Source organism: Equus przewalskii, chromosome 16, assembly GCF_037783145.1.
Source record: "Equus przewalskii isolate Varuska chromosome 16, EquPr2, whole genome shotgun sequence".
Lineage (NCBI taxonomy): Eukaryota > Metazoa > Chordata > Mammalia > Perissodactyla > Equidae > Equus > Equus przewalskii.
Window position 1 is genome coordinate 38,546,398 of NC_091846.1, and position 14,502 is coordinate 38,560,899.

The window sequence follows — 14,502 nt, forward strand, 5'->3', positions numbered from 1 at the left end:
AAATCTTTAGGTGAAAATAACGTTTAGTACATTTCTGTGTTTAGGTAAAGAGTTAATTATTTGTTCCTTGGTGTTAAAATTACTTCTAGGTTTACTTAATAATCTTAAAGTTAAGTGTTAGTCCTCAGTGATGCTAACATTGAACAAATTCTGTTGTAAAAAGCATACTCATTCTTTTTAGGATTCTGCTAGAAATATATAATTATTTTTGAATCTTGGTGGAGGAATGATGTAGACTTCAAGAACTTTGAAAGAACTTTCCTCCCTTTTTTTACTCACCTCATTTCTTTTGTTGAATGAATAATCACACACCAAGCCTCTACTGTAACAAGCTTTAACTGATTCTCTCACTTTAGTTAAAGGAACGGTGGAAAATTACTGTGCCCGATCCTCTGTGTTACAGCTAGGAGAGAGACCACATTATTGTACCTTCTCTTACGGAAGCATAATGACTCTTCAGGCTAGGTAACATAATAGGAAAACCACACTTAGGTTTCAAGATCACCGTGCTGCAGACTAGCTGTGTGACTTTATGTGCCTGTGTTCCACAAAGGAAATGGTAAATGAGGTGAACACGGAACTTAATAAGTAATACATGAATACTGTTTTCATCTTTCCATAAAAATAGAAATGTTGGAGTGCCTGTTTCCTTACTGGTTAATACTGCAGGAGGGAGAATAAAATTCTACAAGTTTCATCCAATGCCTCCTGTGCACCAGGCAACGTGCTGAGATTTTCACATTTGTTAAAAGTTAGAGGAGTCCAAGTCCATCTTAAATTCACTAAAAAATCCTGAATGGGATGACTTTGTTCAAGAAAACTCTGTTCCTAAATTACAATGAACATATTCATGTAGTTCTTGTAGTTTTTATCTTAATCTATCATTGGCAAACTAAAGCAAAAACAAAAATAAACTATATATACACACATATACTTAAATGCATGCAATTTTAAGAACTGTGATCTATTCTAGGATTAATTATTCTTCCTATAAGACAATAATATATATTGGTATAATAACAAACTTATGGTGATAATGGGTGCTATGGTTTTATTGTTATTTTTAATATTCTTACATAATAAAATTAAAAATTGATAATAAATAAATATATTTATTCCTCTTCTTCCTTTATTCCTTTCTTCCTTCCTTTCACCCTTTCTTCATTCATTATTACATATATTCATTTAGAACCAGTGACTGTAGCACATGCTGCAGATAAAGCGATGGACAACAACAAAACCATTTTCATGAAGCTAACATTCTAATAGATGTGTGGTTCAGGTAATGCCAGCTGCTATAACAGATAAATCCAAAATACTCAGTGGGTTAAACAAATAAAGGTATTCTTCTTGTTTATGTCACCAGACAGTGAGCTTACTCCTATATGGGGCCTTCCACGTGGTTACATCTGGCACAGTTTTCTTTCATCCTAAGGCAGTTTTCTTTCATCCTAAGGCATCATCTCCCTCAGAGTTAGGGTTTACTTTCCATTCATCTGGCCAATGGGGAAACAGAGTAAGATGAAAGGACAGCAGCCTCTTAACTACCTCAGCTAAAAGGGAACAAATCACTTTTGTTCACATTCCTTCAGCAAGAACAAGGCTCAGGGCATCCCCTAGGATGTGGGGAACAATGCAGGGAAATGTAATTCCTGACTTCACTGCTGATCTCAAGCAAAATTAGACCCTATGGAGAGAGCAAACTGCATATAGTCAGCTAAGCTCATTGCAACTGTCCATGATGGTGATAAAGAAATCTCTCTTCCACTTTTCTTCTCCAACACAACAGAGCTGGTCTTTTCCCCAAAGAAGACAACCCAAATTACCTCTTATAATTGCATCCAATTTAAAGTCTAGGTCATGAAGAGTTGTCTCCGTAAGATCTGGATGTGGTTCTTTTGGGGGCAGCAAACTGTGAGCTAAAATAGATAAGTGCCTGCTGCACCAAACCTCCGAATACGTAGGAGTGGAGCTAGAGCAAGGTAAAACCATTATCAAAACAGAAACAAACAGCAACAATAAACTTGAGTCAAGCAAGGCATTGGGGTCACTCAGCACTTTTTACTTCGTAGGGATGATGAAGTCCTAGCTGTATGGCCTTGCAAGGATAAGAGCTCTCCGTTTCAGTTTACGCACGGTTTCTTATTTCTGGCAGAAATTCTTTTATCCACTGTCTCTGTGAGTCCCTGTTGTGCTATGGTAAGAGGGAAGTTCTCCTTTGTGCAGTATCCTCCTTGGCAACATCTGAAACTATAGTAGGAAAGTGTGCTTTCAAGAGGTGCTGTCAACTTTTCCAGTCATTTCTAGCCTTAGCAAGTTTAATGTGTAAGAACTGTTTTAAAGCTCAAAAGTCAAAGACATAACCAGCATTACAGTTCCCAAGTTCTTTGCTTAATCTATAGTTTCAGTGAGTGCATGCTGAGCCTTGAATATTATGTCAGAAACTTTTCTTCCTTTTATCTTTCATGCCACCTATCAAGCCAAAGATATAGCTAATCTTTACTTTAAGGAATACATTTCATTATTATTCACTAGAATTTAAGGTAATTCCAGATGTAGTAAAATATAAATTCTGAATTCTCAGCAACTTAACATAATCAACTTTTATTTTGTTATTATGTCATAGTCCACCAAGAATGCTCCTGCTCAAGTGGCTTCCACTTGGCTATTTTTGAAAAATGATTCTTCCATACTGTGACTCAGTCCTGTTCTTGGTCCTTAGAGTTCTCTCAATTAAGGGACAGGTAGGACAAAAGCCTCTTGGGAGAACATACATGTTAGTTAATTCAGAAGAGGCACACATATTTGTGCTAAAATTTCACTTACTACAAATAATCATGTGGCTCCACCTAGATACAACAGGGGTTTAGGAATATAATCCCAGGTTGTCATCCTCTTTCAAGCAACAATTATTTCAGCAGAGTGGAATCTGCATCTTTGATCAATTAGTTGCTTTTGATACATGAATGAAGGCACTAAAATAAAAAAAAAATAAGGATGATACAATATGTCAAGTATGATATGTACTATGAAGCAAACCAAAGTTGGTTAAATGTATAGTAAATGACAACGAGGGGTGTTGGTTTATCTCAGAGGGTATAGAGACTTGAAGAAAGGGAGGGAAGGAGTGATCCATCTGAGGTCTTGGAGAAATGACTTCCAGACAGAGACAATAGCAGATTCAAAGGCTGTTAGGCAAGACATGCTTAAAATTTTGAAGGCGAAAGAAGGATACTATAGATAAAAGTCATTGAGGTGAGTATGGAAAGGGGTTGATCAGAGAGGTAACTAGGTCTCGATCATGTAGCATTTTGTAAGTCACGTTAAGAATTTTGGAATTTGCTCTGAGGGAAGTGGGAAGTTATTCTGATCATTTTAAGCAGAAAAGTAATATGAGCTTATAAAAAAAGTTACAAAAATGATATTCCAAGAACCCATATACATCTTTCACTCAGTTTCTCCTGATGTTTGCATTTTAAGTAATCATAGAGCATTTATCAAATGAGGAAATTAACATTTATACAGTATTATTAACTAATTCACATATCTTATTCAAATTTTACCAATCTCCCCAATATTGTCCTTTTTTCTGATCTGAGGTCCAATCCAGGATTGTACATTGCTCTTAGTTGTGGAAGCTCCTTAATCTCCTTCAATTTTACTTGTTTCTCACAGCCTTGATGCATTTGAAAAGCAATGACTGTTTTAAAGAATGTCCATTGATATAGACCTACATGATATTTCCTCACATTAGATTTGCAGTTTTGGCAAGAATATAAGAGAAGTAGGGCCAGCCTGGTGGCACAGTGGTTAAGCTCACACATTCCGCTTCGGCAGCCGAGGTCCGCCAGTTCAGATCTCTGGTGCAGACCTATGCAATGCTTGTCAAGTCATGCTGTGGCAAGCTTCCTGCATATACAGTAGAGGAAGATGGGCACGGATGTTAGCTCAGGGCCAGTCTTTCTCAGCAAAAAAGAGGAAGATAGGCAGCAGTTAGCCCAGGGCTAAACTTCCTCAAAAGAAAAAAAAGAAGAATATAAGAGAAGTGATGCTTTGTTCTTCTCAGGGTATTATATTAGCAAGTATCTAATGTTGATATGTCTTCTTACTGGTAATATTAACTTAGAGCATTTTGTCGAGGTAGTACCTGCCAGGTTTCTCCACTATAAATTTCTATTTTTCCGTTTGTAATTAGTCATTGTTTTGTGAGTACATATTTTGAGACTATGAAAATATTATGTTTATCATTATACTTTTGCCCACCCAATTTAACATCCCTCAATTATTCCTATCTGCAATAATTATTACTGTGATATTTGCCAAATAGTGATTTTCTGTGTTCATCATTCTTTCTACATTCATTAACTTAAATTCTACTATAAGGAAGAATTTCGTTTCTCCTCCATTAATTCATTTGCTTGATTATTTATATCAGTATGTAGTCATGGATATTTATTTTATTCTATGCATTATAATCCTGCAGCAACACTGTTTATTTTAATGTTCAAAATAACTCTTCTTTGGCCATTGGGAGATTCTTCCCACTGACTCCTGTAATCTTTTGATATGCTCTTATCATCTATTTTAAGCAATTCCTTACTTTCTGGCCACACAAGATGTTCCAGGCTCCTCTTGTACTTTCCTGGCCACAGGCCTAGAATCAACAATTTATCAAAGAAGCTTGTTTTTTTTAAATTGGAAAATGTTATTTAGAAACCAATACCTAGGTGCTATGTGTTCTTATTAATGCCAAGCTGTAATTTTTTGTAAGGTCCCTTAGTGGACAGAGGTAGAAAATATACACACACCCAAACACACACACATGTATAAAACTGCTTCCATTTCTATATCTAAGGAAAGAAAGACTAACGTAACTGATGTGTTTTCTGTGGACACAAGAGAGAAATGAAATGAGGTTAAACATATCCAGGGTCTAAGTAATCCACAGTCTTGTTCACCATAACAAGTCTAAGTTTGATTGTAAGAGTAACGAGAAGCCATTGAAGGGGCTCAAGCAAGCACAGCATGTGTGACTCATGATAACAAAAGATGACTCTAGTTGTGAAAACAGGATTAGGGCTAGGATCTACTTGGACAAGTAAAGTCAAAAAAGAAAATAAATGAGAAAAAAATACTAAGGAAAGGCGTGAGGGGGCTGAGACACATAGCTCTCTCTCTCTAAAAATTTACATTAATATTATGGGCAAAATGCATAAGCCTTTCTTCCCATAGCAAGGGGAAAAATAAAAACTAGCGTTAGGGTAGAGATGAGTTAATCTGTAGAAATAAATGCCTGGAGAGTTTTTTGTCATTTTGAGTAAATTTTCATGCCTGACCTTGTATTGAAAACATAGTTCAAATGTCTCACCCTGTATAAATTAGAAATGACTATGTGGAGTAAAGCCTAGCTCAGGATGATAGAGGGCTTTTAATCAAATTACACACACAAAAAAACGCTGAGACAAATCCTGTGACTCATGACTTTCACTGTTCCGGGTGAGCCCTCTACTTGAACTCTAGGAGACGAAAAAGACAGAAGACAAGGGAACAACGCTCAGACCTCAAAATACTGCTTCAGGACTAATGGATAGTCTCAGATAATTAGAGATAGAAAAAGTAAAATGTATCTAGATTCCACTTGAGCAAATGGAACGAGTTTGCAAAAAATACATGAGACACGAATAACCCACATAGTTATTTTGCAAAAATGCAAAAACAAGAAAAAGAAATATATTTCAAAGAAAAGTTCATATGAAAAAGAAAGAATTCATTCATGGAAAAAAGTCATCCAAAGAATATTTTTTTACAACAAATGTGTCGTTTCCCAGATGAAAATGGAAAAAATGTGAGATTGTTATAGTAAAAAAGAAAGAAAATCAGATGCCCAATTATAAATGACATGAGATGTAGAGTGATATTGATAAGCTTGATGCATAAAGAGAAAAAAATATCCTTAAAGAAATAATGGCAAAGAAGAAAACACATATAGTTCATACCTAGTTTTGCATTTATTGTTTTATATTTTATATTTCTAAATCCAAACTTAGAAAATAAAATTATTCAAAGTATAGGTAAGGTTGTGGATTCATAGGATCACTCATGTGCTATTTTCCTGGGGAAACACCTAAGAGAAATTCCTATAGAAGCCATGTATAAGAATGGTTAGCTTTGTACTGGCCATAGTAACAGGACATTAGAGTCAGGCTAGAGGGTATCAGTGTAGGATCAGACAACTATAACGTGGTAGTGTTGACAAACTGGAATACTAAGCCACAAAAATAATCAATAAAATTTGTTTAAATACTACTTGAATAGGACTTTAAAAATTACTAGGGGAAAACTAAAAAATACATATATAGTACAAAAGCATTAAAACAAATAGTAAACATACAGAAAAAAATAAATGCAAATATCTATATTTTTTAGAAAACATAAGGATCTATGTTCACCTTTTAAATATTTCAGAGTGAATGCTGGGTGTGGAAGAACAGATAATGGAAAGTAGGACAGAGCCAAAAATAGAGCAGTATTAAAATAATTAAGTTAGGCTTTAGATGAGTTAAGAAGGCAATTATGCTATGACCTCATGAGTTGATTAACTTAATACTGTGCCCCTGACACTCTAAAGGAAGAAGAGAAAACAAAAGAGGTAAATATCTATAAGATAGATGTTATCCTTTTAACATTGGTGAAAGAACTTCTGTAGTTATTGCTGTTTAAGTGCATATTTACCCTTTAGATTTTCAACAACCATTGAAGAATCCACTAGCACTGTTCTGCCCCTCATCACACACACACACACGCACACACATGCACACACACATACTTGCACAATACCTATATACAAATTGTTTTTGTCATTTTTTTACTCATAACACAATATACATTCATAATCAATGGTTAGTTATTGGTGTAGCTATAAACTTTGAATCTTAACTGATTTTTTTTTTAGGAAGATTAACCCTCAGCTAATGTCTGCTAGCTATCCTTCTCTTTTTTGCTGAGGAAAACTGGCCCTGAGCTAACATCTGTGCCCATCTTCCTCTACTTTATATGTGGGACACCTGCCACAGCATGGCTTGATGAGCAGTGTGTAGGTCCACACCCGGGATCCAAACTGGTGAACCCTGGGACGCCGAAGTGGAGCATGCAGACTTAACCACTATGCCACCAGGCCAGCACCTTAATTGATTTTATTTTTGCAATTGCTTTGCCATTTGTGAGACTGGTTGAAATGGAGTCATAGAACATTCTGTTAAATATATTGACAATTAATTTTGTGACTTACACCAGATTATTTTGAAAAAACATGATATTAAAATTTCTGGAAATAATTTGTCTATCTGGGTTATTTTTAGCTTCAATATTCTCTAGTTCCTTTTCTCCTTTTCTTTTGGTAAATATTTAATCGTGAAATTAAATATGTGCTTCTAAGAGAACAATCATTTAAAAAAAAGCCCCAAGAGATGAAAACCGGGCACATTTCCATCTCAGGGACTTGGCACTGGCCATTTCATTTTCTTAGCGCTGTTTTCACAGTTCCCCACATGGCTCTCTCCCACCTGTTTTTCAAAACCTTGCTTAAGTGGCCTGTTCTCAGCAAGACCTTCCCGGGTCACCTCACCAAAAATTAACTTGCTTGCGAACTCTATCCTGCCTTACCTATTTTTAAAATCAACTTATCTATTTATCTATGTTTGCTTATTTGTTTATGCATTTTTCCTGCCATATTATAGTGCAATTAAGCTCCATGAAGGTAATTTCTTTTTCCTAATCTCCAAAACATAGAAGAATATTTGGTCTATACAAGGTACATAAGAAACACTCGCTGAATGAATGAATAAAAACTGTTCTTGAAAGTCAGAAAAAATATTCATGGACATCTTGTTTAGCAATACATTCATATGTGATAAAAGCTTTGGGCTTCCTTGTTCCATTGTGAGAGTTTGCTCATTTATTTCTCTGCCCTTTGGGAATGTGTTTGGTTGTTATGACACAAAACAATAGGAATATAATTTTACAACCACTTTTGCTGAAATGCATCAATAACAGATGAAATAACTATTCTATAGGGAATTCTCTTTGGAGAGAAGTATTTTCCTTGAGACATTTGACAGACTTGACCTTTGACAATCAGCAGCATACTGCTTCAAATAAGTGATGATTATGTTTGACTTATTAACATATTTTAGAATCTCTGCTATGTTATTTCACTACAAGTTTTCTATGTCTTAAGGAAAACAAAGAGGTTTAAGCTCCAAAAATTATGATTAGCGTAATACCCTTCAAATCCTGGGTCACTTACACCAGGTTCTTCAAAGTCTAGCTCCACTAATTAACTCCAACTTATCTGACATACCAATCCACAACACTTTCACATGGAGGAAATAAAAATATGAATCTGTTAAAGGCCAAGAAATGACATTATAGAAAGCTTGGGGAGTAATAAAAGTAACTTGCAACATAACTCTGAGGAAGTTATAGCCTCTGAAAGTGTGTCATGCAACGTCCTTACCCACTCACGTGGTCTGATAAGCGTGGAAAGTTGAAGATTTATATGCACCCTATCGTCCATAATGTGCCTAAGGAGTCTCTCAATTATTGAAGTAAATGGGGAGTTTAAGTAGTCTGAGTGACTATTTAAAATATTTATTACTTACTCTGGATTCTTTTATTCTAATATATAGGACATTTTTACAATAATTTGTATAAAGTCAAAATATATGTCACCTGGATTTTTAAAATGTGGCTAATTGATGAAATAATCTATTATAATTTCAGAGGCTTCAAACATAAAGAAAATAATGCTAATTTACCACCATTACATACTCATAAAGTCATGAAAGTGGCCTTTCAAATGGCAACTATGGCATTTCTGCAAGTATTCAGCACCAATAAAGGTTTTGGTAAAAGTTAGTAGTAGAGAATGTTATTCTGTCAATTGTATTGGAAAAACCAGTTGTTGAAAATTTTAAAGTCAATAACAGACTGGAATCCATGATATAATATGAAAGTTTTTGTAATTTGTATGGCATATCAATTCTATTTTATTGATTTAAAAAAATTATGATGGCTGTGTTTCAATAATTGAACATTAAGCGTTGGTTCTTTCTGCTATACATGTTTCATCCTTCAAATATTCCTATTGCAGTAACCTCACACAGTTTAAAAAATAATCACAAATTTCCTGAAGATGTTCTTTGTCTTTAAACAAAGATTAAGTTAATATTTCAAAAATTACCTTTTGAAGAGAAATAAACATGGTCTTTCAAAATGCTTCTTTTCTTCTCATGATTGAACCATTTCTACTCAAAAATTTTCTTGATTTTCCATGTCCATTAAACATGAGTTGATTTAATTATTTTATGTTGAGATATATTCATATGTAAATCAGATTTATAGAATATCTATTCTAAAACTGACACACACAAAAATAACCACCGAAGTTGTAAGAAGTCAAGCTTCTCATACTTTTCTTCTTCTTAGTAAGTACATTCCAACCTCTTCACCCCAAGAATCAGCTTTGAGAGTGGTGTAATTCAAATTTACACTTAGGATTTTAAAAGGCCATTTAGTCTAGGAGCAACTATTAATCAAGTACATGATTTTGACGGTGTGCCAGTGGTGTGAAAGCAGACTCCCTAATATTACAGAAGCCGTGTTCACACAGCAGCTGGGAGACAAGTAGTAATTGAACGTATTTAAAAATCCACCGCATATACTGAACAGATTTCACTGTCTGCTGTGTTTAAGGTCCGCTGGGTTGTGAAATGGCTGCTTCATTCACACAGATGTTAATATCTACAGGCTTTTTTCTCGCTTTGTAGCTTCTCATTTACATATCTGCAGCAAGTTTGGTGTTCATGAAGTTAGACACAGCTCCTTGTCACTTCTCTTTGTTATAATAAAGCATGTTTGAGACAAAATATGAGCGACTGTAATTACAGCTTGTTAAGGTTTAAGAAGAAAAATAATAAGGAATGTAGCCATAGGTGTTCCATCACCAGTGCCTCATTAGTTCTTTTACTGTTTAAATACCCGAAGCTGATGAATATAAACTACTCATGAAGACGTAGTTTAAAAAGTTTTACACTCTATATTTTTTTGCTCTGTGTGAACAGTATCATATGATGATTCTTCGAAAGAGTGCATGTTTATTTTTTATGTGCTTAGCATATTTTTTCATATAGGTATGTAGCTTGAGCAATTCCCAAACTATTTAAAAATCATTTCTTCAAATAAAAAGGAAAATACACGTATTCCAGATCAGGCATTCAAAAGCCATAGCGTAGCTAATTTTGTTTCACATTCAGGGACAATGGTGCCTGTTCTGATGAAGTTGAACATGCTAATGCCTAACCTGCATTATCTGCCACACAGCTGGCATCCTTCCATTCAATCTATTGTCCTTATGTACTCAGTGAGTGATTTGCTGCGATGTCTGGACCCCTGTAAACTAAACGCACCTGGACAGTGAGCTGCTCAGTCCTGGAATTCATCAGGATACACTCGAACATTTTCTGAATACCACAATAATGCTACTTCTGACTTTAGCTTTGCAGAAATATGCTCTTGAACTGTACCCTACAGTCCACCTTCTACTCTGATTGGGCTTCAATTTCCTCGAAAGTATTTTGCCAAGTTGTTTTTATTTTCCTATTTAAGGATCTATTCTTGTAAACGTGATTTAGGTGTTCCTGATTTTGCTATTAATTTAAGCATCATTCAAATTACCCTTCCACATTTGTATATATTTCTCAATAGGAATGATCTTTTATTGTATTTTGAAGAGAATAAAGAGAAAACACTTCTCCTTACATTAAGAAGTTCATAAGAAAATAGAAAATGATATTATTATAAACCTTTTCTTAAAGATATATCTAATTTAATAGACATCTGTGACTCTGATTCTATACGTATGTATGTATTGAATGCATATATATATATTTGAGGATAGAACAATTATATTTTATTTTCTTCATAAAATTACCAACTTGGAAAATAATTCTATCATATTTAATATTTTAATTATTATGCCAATATTTAATCTTTTAATTTCTTTAAGTGTGTATTTCAAATGCATATAATTAAAATATGTGCATATACTTAAAATACATATACTTAATGTATCTAAGTTAATTTATTATATATCATTGTATGTTGTATATTATGATTGTATATCATTAATACAAGTGTACACAAGTGTATATATTTAAAATATATGCATATACTTTTAAAACAGCATATACTTAAAAGATAGACTTCAAATGTACATGCTTATAAAGATCTGATTTCATACAAAATTTTCCATTTACCATGATAATACCAACTTAATTTATATTTAGCATTGATGAAATGTTTGTGATAGTAGCTTTCCAGCATTGTCTTATATAAAGGAGAGCATAGGAATAAAAGTTATTTTTTCTGACTTTTCAGTAGACTATTCTATAAGCTTTCTAGTTTTTAAGAAATTAAAATTGTTATATTACTATTGAACAACAAATATAAATATTATACCATGATTGCCCTGAGAATCCTCTCTATAAGATCTATTAGATAGCACGCTTTATTATATATAACAGAATCTAAATCTGAAATAGCTTGGGCCAGAAAAAGAGATTAAAAAAGTAAGCCAAGGTAAGGACAGTGATGAAGATGGACCTCAGAGTATAAAATTACTAGCCGGCTTCTACCTATGCGACCCAAATCTAGTCATTGGATCTGCATTTCTTGGAACCAGTTTTGGTAAGTAGGCTTCTAATTTCTCTGAGCTTAAGTCCTATACCATAAATCCAATATCATAACTCAGGATTAATCTTGATAATTGCAAGCAAGTTAGTCAAACTGCAAAGTCTGAGAGAAATATTCCCCAAGGCTGCCCTCATTTCAGATGCTACTTGCAATTTTGGGGGTCCCCAGAGCCACTCTCATTTCAGACTATCTTGCCTCAAATGTGAAGGTCTCCACAACTACCTTTAGGTTCAATAATTCACTAGAAAGACTCACAGAACTCAGAAAAGCACTATACCTAATGACTATAGTTTTTTTGTAGTGGAAGACTACAAAGTAAAACCAGTCAAAGGAAGAGACCCATAAGGTGAAGAGAGGTATCCAAATGTGAAGCCCCCTTTGTCATCAGGGATGCTTCACTCTTCCAAAATTCAATATGTGGCAATATCTATCAAGAATTGCTAACCGAAGAAGCTCACTGGACCTTCAACTTGAGAGTTTTTATTGAGGTTTCATCATGTACATATGATTTATTTTTTAACCATGCAGTTAAACTAAATCTCTAGCCTCCCTCCCTTCCCAAGAGGTCTCAATGTGTCCTTAGACCCAATCTTCTAGTCAGGAGATTTGTCTGTCTGGTGTGGCCAGCCCCTACCCTGTGTCCTCTCACTAGCATGAACTACTGACATCATGAGTTACCTTGTTAGCTTGAACCATCAGGTGTGGTTAGAGGGGCCCACCGTGAATGACAGGTATTCCCATCACTCCAGAAATTCAAAGGGTTTAGAGCTTACCTCCCAGGAGCTGGGACAATGGCCAGACCTTTCCTGGGAGGTCAAATTCCTTAGTTAGTACAAAATGATCCACCAGGAAGCAAAATCAGAGCCTGACCTCCATCTTCACTAGACTCCTGCTATCCACTGTGTGGTCAACCACAGTGCCAGCCCCATGTTAGTCTGTCTCCTCAGATGGCAGACTCTTATCCATGTCAAGCCTTTTGTGAGTGTGCTTCATTTACACTCAACATTCCATGGAAAGTCAAGGTCTTCTTTTGACAATTTAAATGATAAGATAGATGATAGATGGGTGATAGGTAGATAGATGGATAGATAGACAGATAATCCCTCCTATTTCATCTCAGAAAAGCAAGTACAAAAACAAAAAGTCACTTAAAAGTCCATGTAAATGACATTTATAATTGTAAATTTTTTATATTTTTATAATTATTTGAAGTGCTGGAGATTCCGTCTTTGTTATTATCTCATAATTGGGATGTTCTACAAATAATTTAGAATTTTAAAATTTATTTTTAATTGAATGACCACAATTTGACAAAGTAATTTATTCTTGGCTGATAGGCATCCTTTTGTTATGGCAAAAGCATCATACATCCCTCCCCTCTTCAATAATTGAAGTGCTCATTGTCTTTGCTTCTAAAGTCTTTCCTTATGAATAAAGTCTAAATTCACCAATGTACCAAGACATGAGCATGTGCAACCATATTCATTGCTTACATTGACAATGTGGTTGAGTCTGAAATAAAATAAATGACTCATTAAATGAACCCTGTCAAAAACAGAACTGGTATCTCGACCAGAGCAGTCAGTTACTATGAGATTTTTGCTGTTAATGACAAATATTTGTTGTCATTGCGTGCACACATTCTAGTTACATGGAGTCTTAGACCCAGTAATTATATTTACAATAGTTCCTTATGGATATTAAAATAAAAGTTTGAAGAGTTGCTTAGGTGCTGAGTCCTGGGGATAGTTTATTTTGGGAATGCTGATCATTGTAAAGTAATGGATAAAATATGCATGAGTTTACAAATTATGAAGCTCTACACTCAAGGACCTTGAGCAATGCCTCTCCCTGAAATATCCTATCGTTAAGGATTCTTTACTATAAAATAGATGTCTTCATGTAAATATATGAAAATTCAAGGATTTTTGAAATATGAAAGGAAAAAACAGTCTTAAGAGAGTTTTAATTCAAGGCTGAAGAATTTGAAATCTGAAGCATCTACTGCCCACCTAGAGCTTGAAAGTGACAGAGTAAGAGATGCAGCCTTGTGAACAAACAATTCAGTAGGAAATATATATATATATATATATATATATATTATGTACTGATTATGTCTCTTAAGATACGTAGTCCAGAAATCAGAATAACAAGTTTATTGCAGTTGGTTAAGTGAGTAATAGATACTGACATCTGTATAGTCCTTGTTTAGTTGCTGAGATCTTTACATATATGCATCACCTTTAAATGCATTTCTGTTTACGATTGTTCCCTGGCTTTCCATGGCCCCATGATAAAGCCTAGGCTCCTTCCGATGTGGTCGACTGTGTCACTGTTAGTTTATTCCAATTCCCTTTTCTGTAGCTCCTCTTCCTGAGAATGCTTCCCCATTCCATTAATGTCAGAGGTGACTTTGTGACCTGCTCAATAAAATATGACAGGAAATAATATGCGTCACTTTGGAAGAGAAGCTTTAAGAGCCAACATGCCCTCTGCCAATTTCTTCCTGCCAGGAGTACCAGCTGCGCTCCAGATAAAGGCTGCTCCATCAATTGGGACCCAAAGTTAAGATGACAAGGGACAGAGCTGCAGCTTACCTGCAATAGATATGTAACATAAATGAAAATTTAACCTCTGTTGTGGTAAGCTACAAAAATTCCAGTACTGTTTGTTCCTACAGCAAAATCTAGTTGATTCTGAGAGACAAACTTTGACTTCTGGTTCCAGTCATGATCTGGTTCTTTGCCTCTC

The 14,502-nt window shown here is 34.8% G+C and overlaps 1 long non-coding RNA gene across 2 annotated transcripts in view; it reads right to left on the reverse strand.

Moving 5' to 3' along the window:
• LOC139076390 (uncharacterized) overlaps positions 1 to 14,502 on the reverse strand; it is a 115,173-nt gene that overhangs the window by 39,194 nt on the left and 61,477 nt on the right. Inside the window, exon 3 of one of the 2 annotated variants that reach the window (XR_011527957.1) lies at positions 2,827 to 2,975. The exons of the other annotated variant lie outside the window; for it this stretch is intronic. This is a non-coding gene — a long non-coding RNA (uncharacterized lncRNA). Of the gene's footprint in view, positions 1 to 2,826; positions 2,976 to 14,502 lie in introns of those variants that run through there. 2 annotated transcript variants of the gene reach the window in all.